Genomic DNA, 22559 nt, shown 5'->3' with positions numbered 1-22559 from the left:
GAGAACAGACAAAGCATGTATTGTAAATCATTAGAATATAAAAATGCTTTTTGGTGATAATGACACTTGCAGGCAATAAATATCTAACAGTTGTACTGTATTTGTGATGACAAAATCTCATAATGTGAAGAGCAGATGCAGATTCATTCCATTTTACTCTGCATCGTGGGTATTTTTTAAATCTCCTGATAAAAGAGCTTGTGCTTGTGCATAGGAACTTTCTGAAATGAAGTGTCTCTTTTCTGCTTTGTCTTCAGTTGACCTTTGGAATCTTGGTGACCTGCTCTTTGGAGTTTGTTGTCTGTTCCCCGGGACAGTTTAATTAAAATTGTATTTCCTCTGTATAAACTGTCCCTCCAGGATCTCCTGTGGAGTTTCATGAGGTCAGCACGTGCCTCTCCCCAACCCCTGTGGCTTGCAAGACTTGGTGACTCTCTGGTTTTAATTATTATATTTTTCTTTTAGTGCTCTTCAGCCAATTAAATACATTTTGCTTTGAGAAGCTCTTTTTTGGCTTGTCATGAGGAGAGGAGGCAGTCTCAATCAGGACAAAGAACATGCTGATTTTTTGGAACGATTAGGAAGCAAAAACATCTCCCAGAGGCACAGTCTGTCCAGGGTTACTGTCTATTGTTCTGTTGATTTCAGCAGGGAAGAGTTAAACAACTCTGTGACTCTCACATTGAAGCCAATGGGGTCGAAAGTGTTTCAGCTGAATTATGCACCCCCGCAGTGAAGCACACTTTTGTTCCCAGCTGCCACTGCTGAGGTGCAGCTAAGAAGGAAACAGCACCCTGTTCCCTTGAGGTACTTAATGGTGGTGCAGGTGCTGCCCCATAGCATCTGTACAGAGATTTATTTTGTGATAACACCATCAGGTTGATAGCATCATCTGTTTGCATTGGCACAGATCCTCACAGGACGGTATAGAGCATGGGGGCCAGATCTGGGCCCAATTGCCTTCTCAATCCGGCCCGCGGATGGTCTGGGAATCAGCATGTTTTTACAGGAGTAGAATGTGTCCTTTTATTTAAAATGCATCTCTGGGTTATTTGTGGGGCATAGGAATTCGTTCATCCCCCCCCCCCAAAATATATATATATATCTGGTCCCCCACAAGGTCTGAGGTGGACCAGCCCCCTGCTGAAAAAGTTTGCTGACCGCTGGTGTAGAGGCACAGCAGAAACATGGCTGTCAGTTGCTGTTTCGTGGCTGCAGCTAGTAAAATGTCATTCACCATTGGCTGCTACTCATGGCTAGCTAATGGAAGCTCATACTGCCACATGGGCAAGTATGGCTATTTGAATAGCTCTGGGATGAAACTCTGCTAAACAACTGCATCCCAAATTAAGCTATGTAACATATGGCCTACCCTGCCCAACAAAGGACAATGCAAAACTTGAAAGTCCAGAGTCACATCTGACTTGCTCGTTGCAAATCTAACAACCTCATAATCCACTTTTCATCAACACAACTCATGTGATCAATATTAAGCCTAGCTTAGCTTTCTAAAATTGGGCTTGCAAGGAAGACTAATTACAGTGGTACCTCGGGTTAAGAACTTAATTCGTTCTGGAGGTTCGTTCTTAACCTGAAACTGTTCTTAACCTGAAGCACCACTTTAGCTAATGGGGCCTCCTGCTGCCGCCACGCCGCCGGAGCAAAATTTCTGTTCTCATCCTGAAGTTCTTAACCCAAGGTACTATTTCTGGGTTAGCGGAGTCTGTAACCTGAAGCGTATGTAACCTGAGGTACCACTGTATATAAAGGTATATATTTGTCATCTACTGCTCAAAACAAAAAAACCGAAACAAAGTAACAATGACACACAGTGGCGTAGCGTGGGTTGTCAGCACCCGGGGCAAGGCAAGTAATTTGCGCCCCCTAACCCGTGGATTTGCGCCCCCTAACCTGTGGATTTGCGCACCCTAACCCTAACCCCCAGATGTTGCGCCCGGTGCGGCCGGCCCCCCCTGCACCCGCCACGCTACGCCACTGATGACACAGAGGGCCGTGTGGAATGAAACAGTTCATTTAACAGATTCCGCTGCAAGCAATCTTTCTACAGTTGCTTCTCTCAGAACAGGGGCTATTGCCATTCTTCTCTAGACATTGCACACTTTTCTGAAATAGGCCAGCTGGAGCATTTAAAGGAGAACCTAAGACATAGTGGACATAATTGGAGAGAACCAGTGGTACATAGGCATATCTGAATAGCTCCATAGGAAGGACAGGGAAGGGCATGCTGGAGGGGTGTTGCTCTGCACATCAAAGAATGACATAGAGTCCCAACAAGAAATCCCCAAAGGGGCAGACTCCTCCAGAGAGTCGCTGTGGGTGGCAAAACCAGGCCTCGGAGTAATTTAAGGCTGGAGACAGACTATCTCCGCCCTGAATAAAATGAGGCAGAGAATGAAATTGAGGAGTCATCCAGAGGACGAAGTGCTGCAGCAATGGGTGGCATCAATTAGCCTCAAATAGCCTGGGTAAAATGCGTGTTCCAGTTGCGACAAAGAGGTGACTGGTAAAGGTCAAATGTCTAGAGGCTCCAAATGACTGTGCCCCATAGCGGCTGGTCATGGAACTGATCAGAGGAGAGGCAACTCTAGACTTGACGTTGAAATGGAAAGTAAAGAGGGGACTCAGCTAGACTGGTGAAGAAAAAGCGATCTATATGTGTTGTATATGCGATATAACATTGTGCCACCAAAGGGCGATGTGGAGTCCCGTTTTTCTCTACCTGTTTTCCCTGTTTAAATTCACACCACTTTAAGCTGAAACACTTCTTTAATGTGTCTAGATCCCGCCAGGGTCAAATCCTTCCAAAATGCTTGGGGGTTATTCACAATCACAATAATAAAAGCTCATTTAGAGTGTCTACCACAGATCAGGAAAGCTGCCACGTAAGCAAAGAGGATGCCAGCATGATTAATAAGCAGAGTCAATGAAGATGTTAGAGGCAAGAAGTCTTCCTTCAGAAAATGGAAGCTGTATTAAAATGAGGAGAACAAAAAGGAGCACAAATTTTGAGGAAATAAATGCATGCAAAGAATAAGGAATGCTAAATATATATCTATGGACACAATGCTAAAAATATTAAGACCACCACCAACAAATTATTTAAATACACGAGAAGCAGGAGACTGTCAAGCAAAGTGGTTGGACTTTTGAACAAGAGAGTAAAAGGTGTGCTAAAGGAGGAGAAGGAGATTGCAGAGAAGCTGAATGAATTATCTACAGCAGAAGGTGTGGGGAAGATCCCTGTAGCTGGAGTTTTTCAAGAAGGAGGTCTGAAGAACTGAGGCGAATGCTAGTGACTAGAAAGGAAGCTCCAGATCTTGTTGATGAATTAGAAATGGATGAATCACTGGGTCCAGATGGTATTCACCTGAGAGTTGTTAAAGAACTCAAATGTGAAGCTGCTGTTCTTCTAACAAAAATATGTAACCTGTCTCTAACATCAGCCTCTTAGGACTGGAAGTGGCCAACATAACACCTTTTTAAAAAAGCAGCAGCTGTGAAAAAGGCAAATTCCATGCTAGGGATTATTAGAAAGGGAATTGAAAATAAAAGTGCCAATATCATAACACTGTTATACAAAGCTATGGTGTGACTGCACTTGGATTACTGTATACAGTTTTTGTTGCTTTACCTCGAAAAGCAAATTGTAGAACTGGACAAGGTTCAGGAAAAGGCAACCAAAACAATGAAGGTACTGAAGCAAATTTTCTATGAGGAAATGTTACAACATATGAGCCTTTTTAGATTAGAGGAAATGTGACTAAGAGGATGCGGAGATGTAGAAGATTACACATGTTGTGGAGAAACTGTTTGGAGGAAGCTTTTCTTGTAATACTAGAAGCTGGAGGCACCCAATGAATGCTGAATGTTGGAAAATTCAAGACAGACAAAGGGAAGTACTTCTTCACAAAGCAAATTGTCACTGCGAGAGATGAGAAGATGAGGAAGATGAGGTGCATCTATCAGGCCCAGTTCTCTTCTACTTGTTTGTACAAAACTATGCAAGTCTGGATAAAAGTATACTCACACTCTTGACAAATAGAAAAGCTACCTACATGTAGAATTAATCTCCTTAAACAATGTTGAAATAGCAGCCCAGTTCTTGCCCGGTTGGTGCTTCCTTGTTGAAAAAGGCATGCATCTAAAATTGTACATGAGAAAACCCTCCATATCTATTGCTGTGTACACATATTGTTGCCAGGGATTGGCAGTGTGTGGCATAGGCAGGGCCCCCGGAGAGTGACACAGGAGAGGGGACCAGTGATTTATGGGATTTGATGCTGCCTGCAAGGCAGGAGCCAGGGGAAGAGGGGTAGTCAGGGCAGTCGGAGGTGGAGGAAGGAGACCAGATGTGGCAGAAGAAGAAAAGGCTGTTCAGCTGACAGATGGTTCAGTAGACCTCCCACTTTCCTTTGCCCTGCTGCCTCCTAGATACAGGAGGGGTTTGGGAAGAGCAACAGGTCTCAGGTTATAAGCATACAACCTGTCAGGGGAGGGTACCGGTATATAAGCCAACAGTGGAGCAGGGGTCTCCCTGTTGCTGCAATTGCTCTGCAGGGTCTAGATTTCTGGACAGCTTCCTAAAGGCTAGAAGTCTGTGCATGCGTGTGTATGTGGAGCACTGTGGAAGTGCTGTAAGTGCTTTTCTTGTCAATAAAGGGTTAACTATCAGAAGTGTGCCTTCCTTCGCTGGGGAGGGCCAGGACAATTTTGCACTCCTCCACAGTGTGTACCTGGATACAGAAAGGAAAGTGAGATGCAGCCCTAAGGCAACATCAAATGTGTATTTGTGTTGCTATGTTTTAATGAGATGCAGTTGCTATTGACTTTTTTTGGCAGTTCCTCCTGAAGAGCACTTGTCAATTTTAAATGAGAACAAAGGGATGGATAAGAAAGGTGTCAATTTTTGTCAAAGGTTTTACCCATTGCGGCTGTCACCACCTCATCTTACCCAGCCTACCACCTATTCATAATTGAGAATTACTGTGACATTATTATTGTCTTGAAAATAACCTGATGAAACCAGGTAAGCCATGGAGCTCAAATGGCACCACTGAATCTTGAGCAACACCTGGCTAATCCCTTTTACACAGTTTCCTATCTTGATTATTTCTACCTTTTCCCCTATAATTATTATCCAGTTTGGTCATTGGATGCTTCTACACACTAACTTTTGCTGTGGCAAAAGGGAAGCGAAAGTGTTTTGCTTTGTTATTAAATAATTTGTCCTTTCTAAATAAATTTGGTAGATCTCAGTACATCTGGGATACCTGCAGTTTTCCAGCAGTCATCTTACACCACAGATAGATAAGGGGCCTAACGTATGACTTCCTTAATCTTGTATTTTATTGAAAGCAGTAAAAATGTCTTAATATTAAAAGAGCTACTTAAAAATTACTGGACATTATGTTCACCAACTTATACATCTCTGTACAAGTCTCGTAACATACAGTATTTTTTTTAATGTAGCTTTCTTTTTAAACACCCCACGTTTTTCCCACCCTCTCAACTTGTGGCGTGATTTTAATAAAAGCCTGAAATGTATTTGATGGAGATTAACCAGGGATAACTTTGTATAAACACTGAAAACTATGTTTTATTAAGCTCAAACCTTGTTAGTCAAGAAGTACATAGTGTATATTAGTGGCTTCAACCATCAAACCAAAAACAATGGATTCACTGCCTTCCATGCATGCTACTCAGATTACACTTGAAATAACCTAGGAACAACATGTTTAAATTATTTGCCCAAGGCTGTGAAAGCCATAGGATTAGAATTTCGGCACTCCCAACTCCTACTCCTGTGCTCATTACCACACCTTGTCTCACCAACGCACAGCCTAGCTTTTGATAAGTGAAAACTCATGACATGTGTTCTGTGTAGCTCTACCTGAGCATTTTGTCTTACTTGCATGAATTGAATTATTTGTGGTAATCAGAAATAATAAATGAAGCATGCCTGAACTCGTTTGCTTTTAACATAAATACTCCTACGCCACTAGAGCAGCAGTAATAGAATGCATCAAGTTAGCATCTTATATAATATGCAAACTTTTCTCCAACATCAGAAGGCAATGGAAGAGAAATAAGGGTGGTTTTTTCACCTTAATAACCATGGTTTGTCATTGCACGAGCAAACGTTTATCAACTGAAAAAGCTGGATCGCATTGATTCATAACATTATTCATGCAGGCGTATTTTGAATCCTTGCAAATGAGAGGTGGGGAATCTCTCTTAAAAAGTAGTCTATTTAGGGAGGTATGTTGGGGATTTGGGATGGTTTTCTGTGGACTTCTGTACTGCATTCAGCCTGTATCCTTAAATCCTGAAGAGTTTTGTATATCCTGTTCTAAATGAGAGCTGAACACATTCACAGATTTGTGTTGAAAGATTTATGCTTACCTAAAATCCTCCAGTAAGAAAACACAGAAAACAGAGGAGGGACCAAGATAGCTCTTTCCACACCAAGCCAAAAAGTTATTGAATACAACATACTGAAGACTCCAGTTCAATGGGTAGGGCAGAACCTCCTTCTGTACAAATCTATGCTAGACAATAAGCTAACTAAGGGGTCATATTTGCATATCCTTATCTTTAAATTTTCTGCCCATAGCTGCTTCACTCTTGGGGGTTATTTTTGTTGGAACTGTGGTACAGGGCAGATGGGTCAAATACCTCCACTGCAGTGCTGATCTGAATTGCAGGGGCTCAGACGAATTTAAGGGGGTGGGGGAATTAAAATATGTAAATGTAATCATGTGTTTAATGTATTCTCCAGTTTGGCCCTTAGTGTGTCTCGCAAGAATAGCACCAGTGAGCTAATATAAAATAAATCGCTTCTGCAAGAACTGTCAAGCACTTACGCTTGACAGTAAACTAGTTAATGTAGTTGAAAGAGATCTACATTCAGAACTAGTTAGTCCTGCATGAAAAAGATTCATGTAAACATGTACCTTGTCAGCAAGATTCCATACCCAATGATTATTCATAAAGGCTAAAGGGTGGGAAAGAAACCCCAAGAAAATAAAGGCACAGACTCACCCTTCTTGGGATTCATGGCAATCCTATGAGCTTTGGGTGTGGAATACAATTTTCCCAAAGGCATTCTCCTGCTGTTTCCCAAGAAGTCAGTCATTCTTACAGAACTGCCCTTGAAAAGATGGGCAGAGACGAGAACAAGATGGAATGAGCACCCCTTTCACTGCTATAAGGCAAAGCAATTTCCATATTTGAAAGCTGCACACAAAGGCTGCATACAGCTGTATACCTGGCCTAGCAGGGAGAAAAAGGGCTTACCAAAACTCCTCAATAGAGTTTCTGGATGACATCCAAATATAGGAAAGCCTGTTAAGAGGTTTCAAGGGACTGAAAATGTAAAATTCCCTCCCTCGCCCCTGCTTTGCTTTAATTTTACATAGTAAGTCAGTCATATCACATTTTCTAACAAACAAGCAAAAAGGTGTGAAGAAAATAAATCATGCAGTCTTTTAGCATTTATCTCTTTTCAGAGAAGAAAGGAAAAGTTATACCCCACCCTCTTGGGAGACAAATTCCCTAATTAAAAGTTTCAGTCACTAAAGATATAAAAGCATTTTAGATGTTGTACCTAACAGGTGGTTTCTTGTTCAAATAGCCAAGATTTTACCTCATGATCTGCTAAATTTGAGGACAGCTGAAGCAAATCTGTTTTCATCAAAGTATTTGCCAGAACAAAACCTACAACAGCCAAATTTATCATCTTGTTAGCTTGGGAATTCCCTACATTTGTGTCAGTATTAACGTTGATGTACTCCTTTCTGCTTATGGAGCCTACATATTAGTTGAGTGTACTGCACTAATTTTAACAGTCTTCAGGTTCAGCCATTGAATGCTTAATGGCATGTCACAATAACCTTTTAGGATTCTGTTTGACAGTTCCAGTGAAGGAAACACAGTCATTTACATTACAAACTTAGAATGTTGACATGGTAGAATGTAAAACATGCTAAACCCTCCCTTATTACATTTGCATCCAGCCCTTCCATATGCATAATAACTACTCTGAACATTAAGGTTGCCATTTTCACTGTGGCAGCTCGCTAATGCAACATACATTTATTTATTTGTTAACTTTCTCTACTATCCTTCATCTGAGAATCACATGGTGATTTACAATATAAAAACACCAAAATACATACATAGGAACAACCAACAAAAACCCACAATTTTGAAAAAGGCCATATATTGCTTAATTAAACAAAGGCTGGGGAGAAGAGGAATGTTTTGCCTGTTTTTTATTTTAAAGTCATAACATTGAAATACAAAACAGACACACAAACTGCTTAGAGGTTTTTTGTCCAAGTAAACAGTATATAATTTTTGTTAAATAATAAAAATAATTTACAGCTTGGGGGTGGAAGAAAATGGGTAGACATGATCTTGTTCCAAAATAATACAAATAAAGACCAAAATCTATTTGTCCATCTTTCATGTACTACGTTGATCTTGTCAATATGCTAACTATGATGATGCCCAGATTTCTTTCTTGGGTTGCTACAGCCACTTCAGAACTCATCAGTCAATATGTGTCATTAGAATTGTTACCAGTGTGCATTGCTTATTATCTATTAACTGTCTGCCATTTTTTGCTATGCCTTTACTGAATTTGAATGGATTCTTTTGGGAACTCCTCACAAACAGTTTTAGATAATAGTCTCCTGAATGTCATCTGAAAACAATTTGACAATTTACCCCGTGTCCAGACTATTTAAGTAATAGTTTAAAAGCACAGAATTTGCTTTTTAAAAAAAATCAATCCAAAAATGGAAACACACACACACACATTTTGAAGAAGTACTTTTCAAGGTCATAAGTCAGCAAGCCTTGCTGTCAAACAATGCATAGATTTGAATCAATCAATCAATAAAAATAAAGAATAATTCACATAATTTATTATGTTAGAGTTCGTTGTACATTTAGCATTAATTTCCGCAAACATCCATTAAGAATCTTTTCACACTTAATATAAAAATGTATATTGCATACCATGATCTGACTGTTATTTGGACTGGCAACTACCCAAAAGGTATTAACAAGCAGGAATGCCTCAAACCAGCAAAAATGTACGGTACACTGCAGGATACCACAGGATGGAATTCAGAGTCCATTTTAAAATAATTCAGTTTCCATTTAGGTTCAGAAATTGCGCAAAAGCATAAAGCTTAAATAGTGCCAGAAAACTATAACAATATTAATTTAAGCACACCCTAGTATAATTGAATATATTGCATTCTGTAGGCTAAATTAACTTTGGAAGCAACAAGAGCTGCAAAATTCCGTCAGGATGGAGTGGGCACAAAGGTTATGGTGCTATTTATACTAATTTGCTATGATTCACCAAATTCAAAGCCCCAGTACATCTGAGCACCACATGTAGGGAAGAAACAGCAGGGCATCACTTAGGGATGTGGCCCTCTAGATGTTTTTGGACTCAGAATCCCATCAGCCCCAGCCTGCATGGCGAGCAGTCAGGAAAGATAGGAACTGTAGTCCAGCAACACATGGAAGGCCCATCCCTAGGGTTGTCATATTTCAAAAATATGACAAAATCTACACTACTGACATCCAGATTTTCCCAGTCATTTCAGCAATTTCCTTCCCGACACTGTTTATAGGGGCTTAATACTGGCTATGTCCAAATGTAAGGCACACCTACCCATCCCTGAGATTCCTTATTTCTAGGATGCCACTTTTTTTATGTCCTGCTTGTCAGCTTCCCAGAGGTAGAAAACAGAAAGATAATCTATTTGGACCTTTGGTATCCACAAACTGGCGGGGGGGGGGGGTCGTTCTCATAAGGCACAATAGAAGCGGAGTCTAGATAAACAAGAACAAGGAGCCATCTTGAACATTGTACTCCCTTCTGCTTCCTACATGGCCAAGACTGTAGAGTTCAACAGAATTTGGTGGAGAATGCAGCCACAATGATCCACATGCAGCAACTACTCCAGTTTAGATTACTGTAAAGTTTGACCAAACTGCGAGAGGCAGTGGAAGACAGGAGTGCCTGGCGTGCTCTGGTCCATGGGGTCACGAAGAGTCGGACACGACTAAACGACTAAAGAACAAAGTTTAAACTGTGTTCTGAAGAGCGAATACTGCTAATCACACCAAAATGAATTTCCTGTCTGTTCATCAAGTGCCAGTGTGCATGTTTCTATAATGTCACTTCTTGCAACATGACTCAACCTCCTTTGGTAAAGAAGTAGACTGTATAGTCAACATAATTCATTTCTATACATGTCTCTTACATCTCCTACAACCTTTCCATAATATGTTATTTACATATATTGTTGCAATAAGAATTATTACAACTCACGCAAACTGCAGTGGAGAGACAGTGTGGGGCAAGGGAAGTTTCCCAATGACTTCCAAACCAATATAGTTTTGTAATGCCCGCAGGTAATTATTACATATTCTGATTTTTGCCCCTAATTATTAGACCTTAAGAAAAAGACAAGTAAGTTGATTTCTCATAATTTAGCATTTTGCAAAACAAATTGATACAGTGTAGTTGCTGAATTCCCTGATAATTACAGCTTCTACACAGTAGAATTGTCCAGTAACCTGTTTCTCTCACATTCTAACAAAGAGAGTTGGTTAATCTTTGGCTCTGGTGTTTAGTTCAACATGTGGAGCGGAGTCTTAAGAAAAGTCATGTGCCTTGTGGGAAATGATGTACGAAACAGTCAGCCACTCAAAGCCATTGCAGAATATGCAGCAAATAGATCATGGTTTTAGATATAGTGGTACCTCGGTTTAAGAACAGCCCTTTTTATGAACTATTCGGTTTACAAACTCCACAAAACCAGAAATAGTGTCCCGGTTTGCAAACTTTACCTTTGTCTACGAATGGAAGCCGAACAGTGGAAGGGCACCGGAGGCAGGAGGCCTCATTAGGGAAAGCGCACCTCCGTTTAAGAATGGTTTCGGTTTAAGAATGGACTTCAGGAATGGATTAAGTTCGTAAACCGAGGTACCACTGTATTATTATTGCTTGATCTACTCTAACATTATTTATTATATCAAGACATGCTAGAATCTTATTACGTTATAATTTTTTAGAGAACTTTTAAGTCTGCCTAAGATAGGCATGAGTGCCAACTGTGCCATGTGAATGCCATGCTGCATGGCAAGGTCCAGGAGAAAGATAATTTGACAAAGTGGTAGAAAAATAGGTAATCAGTATTTAAGAGTAAGAGAAAAAATAGTCTGCAGGGTCATTTCAAATGAATAATTATTTATTATTATTATTATTATTATTATTATTATTATTATTATTACTAATACTACTATTATTGACACACTTTTTGTTAACTAAGATCCTGACACTAGAAAATCTTGAAGCCTAAGAGGAAGTGTTAAAAATAAACTAAGCTCAACTGCTAATTGCCAGAGAACCAGTGTGGCAAGTGTGTCAAACTTTGTCTCAAAAGGCCTGGGTTCAAATTCCTGCTCAGCAAGAAAGTTCACTGACTGTGGGCTGAGCAGTCACAAGATTATTGTGGGGATAAAATGGGAGCCCCTATGTATGTAGCTTTGAGCTTCAGGGAAAGACAGGATACAGACTCTTGCACAACCTAGCTGACGTAAGGAAGTACCGTATTTTTCGTCCCATAGGACGCTCCGTCCCATAGGACGCACCTAGTTTTTTTGGGGGGAAATAAAGGAAAAAAATTTTCCCTTTATTTCCCCCCCAAAAGCAGGTTGGGGAAACCAAACCAGGTCGAGGAAGGGCGCTGCACCTCCCTGAGCTTGTGGGGCTGGCCGATGTCTGCCTCAGGCGGCAGGCTGCTATCAGCAGCGTGGGGAGCCCTGCGGGGAACCCCTGCAGGACTCCCCACGCTGCGGATGTCTGTCCGGCGCACGGGGCGCTCTGCTTCAGGGCGCCCCACCCGCCGGGTGGCAGGCTGCTATCCGCAGCGTGGGGAACCCTGCGGGGAACCCCGGCAGGGCTCCCCACGCTGCGGATGTCTGTCTGGCGCGCTCTGCTTCAGGGCGCCCCACCCGCCGGGAGGCAGGCTGCTATCCGCAGCGTGGGGAAAACCTGCGGGGAGCCCCTGCAGGACTCCCCACGCTGCGGATGTCTGTCCGGCGCGCGGGGCGCTCTGCTTCAGGGCGCCCCACCCGCCGGGAGGCAGGCTGCTATCCGCAGCATGGGGAGTCCTGTGGGGAACCCCTGCAGGGCTCTCCACGCTGCGGATGTCTGTCCAGTGCGCGGGGCGCTCTGCTTCAGGGTGCCCCACCCGCCGGGAGGCAGGCTGCTATCTGCAGCGTGGGGAGCCCTTCGGGGAACCCCTGCAGGGCTCCCCATGCTGCGGATGTCTGTCCGGCACGCGGGGCACTCTGCTTCAGGGCGCCCAACGCTCTGGGAAGCAGGCTGCTATCTGCAGCCTAGACATCCCTGCCGGACCTCCTGCAGGGCTGCCCGGGCTGCGGATGTGCTCCCGAAGCGCCGGGCGCTCTGCTTTCAGGGCGCCCGACGCTCCAGGAAGCAGGCTGCTATCCGCAGCCTAGACATCCCTGCCGGACCTCTTGCAGGGCTGCCCGGGCTGCGGATGCGCTCCCGAAGCGCCGGGCGCTCTGCTTTCAGGGCGCCTGACGCTCCAGGAAGCAGGCTGCTATCCGCAGTCTAGACAGCCCTGCCGGACCTTCTGCAGGGCTGCCCAGGCTGCGGATGCGCTCCCGAAGCGCCAGGCGCTCTGCTTTCAGGGCGCCCGACGCTCCAGGAAGCAGGCTGCTATCCGCAGCCTAGACATCCCTGCCTGACCTCCTGCAGGGCTGCCCAGGCTGCGGATGTCTTCCTGAAGCCTGGAGAGCGAGAGGGGTCGGTGCGCACCCACCCCTCTCGCTCTCCAAGCTTCAGCGAAAGCCTGCATTCGCCCCATAGGACGCACCCAGATTTCCCCTTCATTTTTGGAGGGGAAAAAGTGCGTCTTATGGGGCGAAAAATACGGTAAGTACAAAACCAAACCAAAGGTATTGCCATTCAACCATAAAGTTCCATTATTTTTGTCCTTTTCTTGCATTGATGGCCTGTTTCATGAGCCTTATTGTGTTTCCTGGTGGGATATGACCCTCTCTTACTTTGTGTTGTCACTTGTGATCCTGCAGTGTACTCTCTCTTTGTAAAAAACAGATCTATTTACATATGTTTCTGATCCTTGCATTTTATTTGAAAGCCTTGCCCCTCATTCCATATCCAGTAAACACATCACTAGATATATTTATATTTTATGCAAAAGCAAGCAACGAAATATCTCCTCAACAGATAACTTGCTAAATACCAATCCAATTATTTGTACAGACAGTCCTGCCCTGCCCTTCTACTCTGTCTTGATAGTTATCAATTAAGGCAATTAATTCAGACTTGCAAAATTCCTCTCACCCACTTGCCTGAGGTAAATAATTTTTGATGGGTGCGTAAACTATAATTAGTATGTTCATTATCATCAAGGTTACAACAAAGAGTGGGCACATAAATCTGTTCATGATGTAGTAAACTGTTAAAAGTAATTTTGCAATTCTAGGAAAAAATGGGCTCTACATGAACCTTTGCTTTCTTAAGTGCCCTGCAGTTCCTCAGACTCTTCTGTTAAATTGCTTTCCTTTGCTGTCGCTGTGTGTATATGGAGAGGAACACATGATTTAACTAGAGTGTTTTCTTGAAAATCCTGTTAGACTTCAATTGAGCTGGTGTATTGTGAACATTTCTACCTTGTGCCATGTGGCTGTTCTGCTACTCTGCTTAGCTACGTATTGGACATGCAGTCAGGTGTGTGTGTGAGTTTGTGGGGTAGGCCGATCAAAACAACAGCAATATAGTCTTGCAGATATCTCCTGTACTTGGGCAGATGAACTCATGATTTTGAATCTCACTTCCCATAAGCTTGTTTCTAGATGTTCTTTTGACTGCTGGAACCACTAAGATGATCCAACTAGCCTGCAATTTAGTTGTAACTCTGTAGTGATGACCACCTAGAGTCTGCAGTGCTGGAAGAACACTATTCGGCTGCCATTTTGTGTTGTCACATTGGCTCAAAAGGTTCAATTTTGTGGGGAAAGAGGCTAGAGAGACCTAGGGTGGATCTACACACAGGAAAAAACTCTATAAATAAGTCAGAAATTATATTGTTATACCAAAATAAAAACAAAAACCCTATGGAAAAACGGTAAAAATTTACTGCTCTCTGGCGCCATCTGGTGTTGCATGTTTATAGCGCATTCAAATTGTTGTTTCTTTACTAATGTAGCTGAGTCCCTAGGGAGATAGGACAAAATGCACTTAGAAGTTCTCACCAAATCCCTTTATTGAAACAGACAAAGGAATTTCTCCTTCCAGTATACACTGATGTGGGAGAGCTCCTGAAATTGTTGATTCCCCAGTACGGTCTTCACGGTGGATGCTAATGAGCAAATTGGTCACATATAAAAACAGGATCTGAATGATATAAAGTCCTTGGGTGGAATTCACTGTCATCCTATGGTGAACGTCCTGTCACTGCAAGCACTGTGGCTTGCCATATAAAATGATTTCCCATCTCTGCCCCTTGCACTGGTCTGGCAAGTCTCCTGAGCACACACCCCCAAGCCAATTTTAAGGAGTGTCAGGGAAGGAGAGGCAAGGAAGTCCCATTGTACAAGCAGAACATCTAGGTCAGGGCTTTCACTGGTAGGACTTGTAAGGTGAACCCTGCCCCTTGCCAGTAAGCACCCATTGTCAGTATTTAACTTAGAAAGGTTGCATCCCACTGTAAAGCAGCTTCTTTGTGTGGTTACGCCAAACAAGAAGATTGCACCTCACTTTCTCTTACCGCTTACTTACATTCCTGATATATTCCACGGCACCTGAAACTAGTGGTAATAGGCACCCAATTATTGTAATACTATCTCCCTTTGCAAAGAGAACCACTGTTGAGTTGAAGAGGCCTCCTTTGCTTAGTCCTTTCAAAAACGAACATGCGCTAGGGTTGTAGGTATTGTTTAAATGGTTAGCTGGGTTGCTCCATGTAGTATGCCATAGTAATTGTGGCTTGGTCTACACAGATTGAGAGCTTATTCTAACCATTAACTTCTGTGCTGTCTGTATATGTAGCCAACCAAGCAAAAGAAAACTATCGCCTGTTTTTATTAAATAAAAATTATGATGCTTAGCCCTTGTATTGTTTCATGACCTAATTAAGGACTGTGGCATGCATACATGACACCAACACAATAGGGAGCAAGATTGAGGCTGGAGGTGGGGCTGATTATTTCCTGATCCTTATTCTTCCTAAAAGTATGTGATACAATATATACCATAACAGAATGCTCTGTATATGTGCCTGGAGCAGCAGCTGGGCCTGTTACCCTATAAAATTGCAGAGATTCTTTTCACATCATTTTGCTCTCCCTTGAATTCCCACTCTTTGGCTCGAGTCCCTTGCTGAAAACTTCTGTTTCAGGGACAGAAGACTGCCAAGACAGAGACTGGCAAGAGAAGCAGAGTTTTCTCCCTTTTCTTTGAAGAGCCAATGTCCCTCATTAGCATTTGAGAAGAGTAGTTGTAAATAGACATGAAATAATGTGGAGTGCTGCATAGTTTTAATATTAATAGTCTCCTCCACGGGCTCTAACTGACTAAGTGCTATACAATTGTACTTGGCAGCTGTGTTACTGGACACCTTTCTGCTGGGTGGATTCCATTACTCCCAGGAGAATGTTTATAACTTTATTCCAATAGCTGTGTCGTAACTAAGCTATCTTGACACCAAACCATGATTTAGGGATCAGGGGCAGGCTGCTGGATCTTCTGCACCCATTCTCTCTCCCAGAGGAAGGCTGCGTGACAGAGGAGACCCAGAACAGAAGATATTACTTCTTAATATTTTTTAAAAATGATTTTTTAAAAATAACTTTTTTCTCTCTTTTTTTTTTAAAAAAAGTGTCCCCATATTCTTTGAAAAAAATCTGGTAACCTTAGATCAGACACCACTTAAGGCTTGGAATTGATGACCTGCAGCCAGCACCAGGTCTTCAAGCTCCTCTTCTTGCCCCTCCAGATCTGACCACCTACTGCACAACACCCCCATGAGACTCATGACAGCCAGCAGTCACACATGGAAGACTGTCTGAGCGATTGTAGGGCTCTTCCAGGCAGCCTGTTTGTTGAACGTTCATCCTGAGTTGCGTGCATGGAGACTGATTATATCTGGGCATTATTGAGCATTTTTTCTGATTGGTTTGGTAGAGGTTATACGACAATAATCATTTGTCCTGCATTCATCCTGATTTGTTTGCAGGGTGTTTATGTCTTCCCGTTAATAATTCATTCTGCACACAATGCATTTCCCTGTCACTTTCCTAATAGCAAATGGTCAGTTTCTTTTTTGAAGTGGATTAGTTGTGCTAGGGCGACAGAACACTTTAATCCACTTTAATTACACAAACCTACATTTCCCCATGCAGGGACGCGGGTGGCGCTGTGGGTAAAACCTCAGCGCCTAGGACTTGCCGATCGCATGGTCGGCGGTTCAAATCCCCACGGCGGGGTGCACTCCCGTCGTTCGGTCCCGGCGCCTGCCAACCTAGCAGTTCGAAAGCACCCCCGGGTGCAAGTAGATAAATAGGGACCGCTTACCAGCGGGAAGGTAAACGGCGTTCCATGTGCTGCGCTGGCTCGCCAGATGCAGCTTGTCACTCTGGCCACCTTTACCTTACATTTCCCCATATGTACTTGAACCCCTCCTTCAAATTCCGGACAGTCTGGAGTTTCTCCAAAAATGTCATGCCCATTGGGAGCTGCTCCCTCTTCAGGCTTTAATATTGTCTTGTCTACCTTCTTACTGGTCAGGATAGTAGTATTCTGAAATTTCACCTTCAAGGAACATAGTAATCTCCTTTGGGATGATCAAGTAGCCTTTATTTTCTGTGCTGTAGGGGATGTTTAAGGAGTCTGGTAAATGGGGCAGGATACATACCAGGAAACTCCTAAATCAATATATAACAGAGTCATGACTTGCTTAAGAGCCCTACCTTACACTGGTGCTGTATCCTGATATGTATCTCCATTACCAGCAGATAATCTGTCTCTTGCCTGTAATTATATTACCACTTAATACATTCTCTGATAATATTGTGCTTGAGAAATATTGATGTAATCTAAGAGAAAAATAATATCAGTGTTGCCAGTGAAGTGTACAGTAAGATAATGGGGAAAGTGTAAATGTATTTAGATTATTAAGATTGCTGCGTAGTTAACAAAGAACAAAATAATTCTTAGACTCAAAGATTGTCTGGACCAGTTCCATTCACTCCCTAAAACTCTTTAAGAAATTAACCATTTTAATAGAAGAATGTGCCCTGTAATCAAAAGCAGTGATTATGCATTATAAGCAGATAGCAGAGGGATCAAGGTGTGCTCAGGGCAGAGGTGTATCTAGGCTATCTGCCATCTTTCCTAACATTTTGTGTTAATTATGGTTAGTAAAATGTATATACTACACAACTAAACACCATGAAAGCTTAGCATAAGGCAACTAATCAAACTTTTTCAGTGGCATGATACAAATTACTTACTGACACAGAATATGAAGAAAACCTTAGATTTTAAACATGATTCTGAAAGTTCATAGGGAAGATATATAAATATTTGGAAATTGATGGTTTTGTTAAAGATGATAATGATAATAATAATGATAATAATAATGATGATAATGATAATAATAATGATGATAATGATAATGATGATAATAATAATAATAATAATAATAATAATAATAATAATAATAATAATAATAATAATAATTTATACCCCAACCACCTGGCTGGGGTTGTATTCAGTGAAGGCATTGCTAAACTATTGTTTAAACCAAGCAGTCACTTAAATCTTGGTTTATTACATATAGAATAGCTAAGAGCACCAGCAAAAGCAGCCAAGCCTTGAAAGCAGTTTGAATGTTTTTGCCACTTCATTCATGGCTCTGTAGCTTTTGGGCAGTGACAGTTCCTTATCCGTACGAGGTCCTGGTTTGCACATAACCCTAATCCATGGTTAATGTTAATCAACTGCAAACCTTTGTTAACGAGCAACCTTTAACCATAGTTGATAAATCATAGGTAAAGTTGGTGGGCTGCGTTCACACATAACTCTAAGCCGGGGTTTAATAAACAATAGTTTAATAAGTCATGGTTTAGAACTATATGTGAGCGTGGCCAATGTGCGAATAGTTTTAATGTATCTGTGTGGTTTGTTGTTGTTTTTTTTAGTCTGTTTGTGTGTTTAGTTATAAGTTGCTTTGGGTTGCCCTGGGCAAGATAAAGTGACTAATAAATTCAAGAAATAAATGAAACAAACAACTTCTGCTTGCTCAGTGGAACTTCTCCACCCTCTCATTTCTCCCCACATGCCTCTGAAACTGCCCAAATCTGCTTCGGGGGGTGTGTGTGCAAGGAGTGAAGAGATAGGGGAAGTTCTGTTGTACAGGTAGTTTTTTTTTCTGGTGGTCAAGTGTGTGTGTGTGTGTGTGTATTGCAACATTTAATTGATTAATTGGTTAGATTAATTAAGACTGCAGTTTATGCACATTTACCTGGGAGTATGTCCAGTTGAACTCATTGGGGCTTACTTCTCAGTAGACATGCTTAGCATACAAGTTGAACGTTTTCTGATCGACTGAAATGTTGCTCCTGATTACTTAGCCAATTGACTTTTTAAAAACATGTTTTTATATATATATAAATGCTTATAAAAACTTCAAGGGGCAAGCACCATTTTGAGAGGCATTCCTTTTTACTTACTCACATAATGGGATTGCCTCTTTTAAGTAAATCCTTGCTGAATCACACGTGTGCATCATAAAAAAAAAGGAAGTGCACTTTGGGTTGTTTGGTCAGTTGCAAATTTAATAGATTTAAGCGACTAAAACTCATATGATTAATCAAGTAACAGAATGGCAGCGATTCAAGACTTATTACTGTATTTTAAATTGATACAAAAAGTAAAGCCCATACCACATCCCATTTAAAATTAGGGTTCTGAACATTGATTCACTACTAAATTAATATTATTATTTTTTTGCACAATGGGTAATTGGGTACTGGAATTTATTCATAGACTGTTTATTTCAAACCCCATGGTGAGTAATTTTCTAGAAATGTGATTTAGAAACTTCAAAGAGATGGATGATACTCTTACAGGAGCAAATATTTTTTTTACTCACTTAGGGAACCTTAAGGCAGATGTGGCACTTTGTGGAGACACACCTCTTGTACCCCAGAAACAAGTGGGTGGGACTTGCTGCAACATTTTATTTTGCCCAAGGCAAGGGATGTTCTGACCTATTTAATAAAAACATTAACATGAAGGATGCAGAAGACAACATTTTGATGAAAATTGCACCTGATGACTCATACTTAATGATTATAACTTTCCTTTTAATGAAGGAGTCTCTGAAAGGTGTCGATAGTTCTGGCTATCTTTACCATTTGCTTTAGATAGTCAAACAATTATACCTTCAACTCTAGTGTAGCAAGAGCACATTATATAGCTTAACAATTGTTGATGGATGAGGCTTCCCTTAATTTCTGACAGCCCTTTTTATTTCACTTCCCTGCTTTCTATGCTGATGAAATTAAGCTTTAGAAATTATAATGGAATTGCAGTACCTGCAAATATGCCTTTTCAGATAGTGAGGCAATAGAAGACTATGCTATACTCCAGTTTTCTTGGACATGATAAATGCACACATGCAGGATTGCTGACTAATACATATTTTCTTTCTTTCTTTCTGGAGGACTGTACTCATGTCTAGTCCTTTTTTAAAAAAACAAACCCTGAAATATTTGCACACAGATAATCCTAACCCTTTCCCAAGAAAAATGCAATTCTGTGACTTGTGTAAAATTTTGCATGTTTCTCCAATTCTGTAGAATCACCGGTAATTCTGCACAGAAAGCTATGTAAGCTCAGAAAACTGAAAACCTCAAGAACTGGAAATCTTACTCAACCAACCATCTGACTTCTGAGATTTCTGCAGCCATTGCCCACACTTTTTTCCAGCAGTTCTTTCCATAAAGACTAGGAACTTACTTTTATTTTAAAATAATAACTGTGTGCCCAGGGCCACAGTCTCTAATCAGTAAAAATTGTGCCATACACACAATCCTGGGTATATGTTGAGCTGAGAGGACATATTGCTGCTATGTCATGAAAGCAAATATTTATGTTCTGTTCTGTTTTCAAGAATGTCTGAATAGCTTATATGAGTCTCTCTGGCATCTCGACCTTATCCAGACTGATGCTTGGATACGGAGATAGCCAGGGAGTCCCATATAAACTTCCTGAAAGCCATGTTTGCTCAGAACCAAGCAGGTCAACTTGAATAAAAAATGGGGTGGGGGCTGCAGGTAAGCCTCACCCTACAATACAGTACTTACTCTTAAGTAAGTGTACATAGGATTGCTTACTCTTAAGTAAGTGTACATAGGATTGCAATCTTAGTCACTATCATTTTTATTGTACCATTGTGTTCTCTGTTCTGCTTTGTGTTGAAATTGATTAAGAACAGGAGGGTATTGAAGGTTCATACCCTACTGGTATTCAAATGCATAAAAAGCAGACACCCTCATTCTCCAAATCGTGGATTGCAGCAAGATGGTTGTGTTATTGTGCCTAGGGGCAAGAGACTTTGGCCGTTCAACAATTATAGGGGGCACATGTTTTCACCACAAATGTATTTCAGGATAACTTAATTGTTACAGTCCCTCAGCTGGCTTCACTTGTAGTGGCACAGCAGAGAGCAAAATGCATAGTCTTGTATTGGTGGGATACAAAACTGTATAATTCATTTGCAGGCCATTGCAAAGCCATCCAAGACAAATAAATCCCTGAGAATGTGAAGCACACAAAATGATTGCTGCCTCCCTCCGTGGAGTGACGCTACACTGAGAACTGGCTAAGCTGATGATTCTCACTCGTTGGGTTGGATAGCATTGCACCTTTCATAATTGGCTTGAGTGTATCCGGTTATATCAAAGTGCTTTCATGTGAAAACACAAAAAAGCTCTGTTCAGACTACTTTGCACCCTCTGTAACTGAGCAGCCGTCATTAAAGCCATTTCTGTTTTATTTCCCTGTGAGTAATTCGGGGGGGAGAAGCGACTTTGTATTTCAGTACATTTGGTTTAGCCAAGAGGTTTATTCACTGCTGCTTTGTACTTTGAGGCAAACTAGAAAACTCAGATTAATAGGTTGTTTATTCTTCACCATGTTCCTGGAATCAAAGGCACTGGGTTGCATTATTAAAGAAGTTGTGTGTGGCAGCCTGGAACTTTCTTTACTGAGCTCCACATGAAGAGAAAATATTGCTTTTTATCCTCTACTCATTACACAGCCTGGAACAGGAGGACTTTTAGATGCAGTATCATGTAGCATTGCTTTAAAGTCTCCCCACCCCATACAGCTTTAGCAGATGCTAATTATGTATTCTGGTTTAGGAAAAGATATCTTTGGAAGGCTTTCTGTGTGACCAGCTTAAAGCCCGACACAGGAAGTGCTATCTCAGTCTGCTTCTGAACTCTCAGTGCTGAATTTGTGTGCAAACTCTTCTTTTGGCAACAAGGAATGCATGTGTACCTGCGCTGCCCATACAGTCTGTACCCTGTCTCTTCAGCACACTATATTCATTCTGCATATCTACTGTGTTATAGAAGATCCTCGAACATAGGAGGACTGGAAGGGATTGATGGCAATGGGAGTGTTCTCCAATGATGCTGTGGTAACATCCCATCCTAGTCAGATGTGTATGCCTACTGTTTCCATTTTTTTAATTGGAAGTGGTCCATCCTCATTGCATAATATTAAGCTAGAGAGACCATTGGCTTTCCGTAGTAAGTTGGCTCTTAAAGTGAAATAGTCATTGCTAAATAATCCAAAAATATTCCTTAGGCATCTAATACTACAGAATGTAAGACATCTGCAAATATGTTGAAAGTCATACTGAATCACAGCATTGCCTGCCAGATGTTGTTGGACCACAGTTCCCATAATCCTTGCCCATTGGCCATGCTGGCTGGGGGCTTATCAGAATTGGAGTCCCAACACCATCTGTCGGGCTACAGATGTCCCATCCCTGCTCTAGCCAATACCGTTTTGGAATTGCCCGTATAGTATTGTACAGTAAATATCTCCTATCCCCTTTTGTTTGCTGAGGAACCTCTATATTTCTGTCATAGATGTTTGTGTGTATCAAAGGATTTTGCAGCATTCTCATTGGGTCCACATAGAGTAATAGCGAGGCCTATTAACCTTGTTATTGCCCAATGCAAACTTGAGAAAACACTCCAGAGCATACCTAATTCTCCCCCCTATGGCTATGGATTGCAGGAAAATATTTGTAGTAGTTGGTGCGCCGTATTTCACAAATGGTTGCCTGCTATTATTTATCTCTTAATTGAAGAACCACTTCCAAGGAAGCCTGGCATTTCCTGGCCCATAGTTAGAAAACCACTGTACCAAGCTA

General features: G+C 41.6%; 1 protein-coding gene and 1 long non-coding RNA gene across 3 annotated transcripts in view; one reads left to right on the top strand and one right to left on the bottom strand.

The window, feature by feature from the left end:
* Positions 1-22559, top strand: part of CSTPP1 (centriolar satellite-associated tubulin polyglutamylase complex regulator 1) — a 111462-nt gene that overhangs the window by 48675 nt on the left and 40228 nt on the right. The gene's annotated exons all lie outside the window — the stretch shown is intronic.
* The window catches only part of LOC310851400, a 79427-nt gene continuing 58696 nt past the window's right edge, over positions 1829-22559 (bottom strand). The window contains exon 2 of the long non-coding RNA XR_014567741.1: positions 1829-1928. This is a non-coding gene — a long non-coding RNA (uncharacterized lncRNA). The remainder of the gene's footprint in view (positions 1929-22559) is intronic.

The sequence above is a fragment of the Podarcis gaigeae genome (genome assembly GCF_964106915.1).
Source record: "Podarcis gaigeae genome assembly, chromosome: 1".
NCBI lineage: Eukaryota > Metazoa > Chordata > Lepidosauria > Squamata > Lacertidae > Podarcis > Podarcis gaigeae.
Note: the sequence above shows the minus strand (reverse complement) of the source record. Positions and strands in the feature narration are given on the sequence as shown.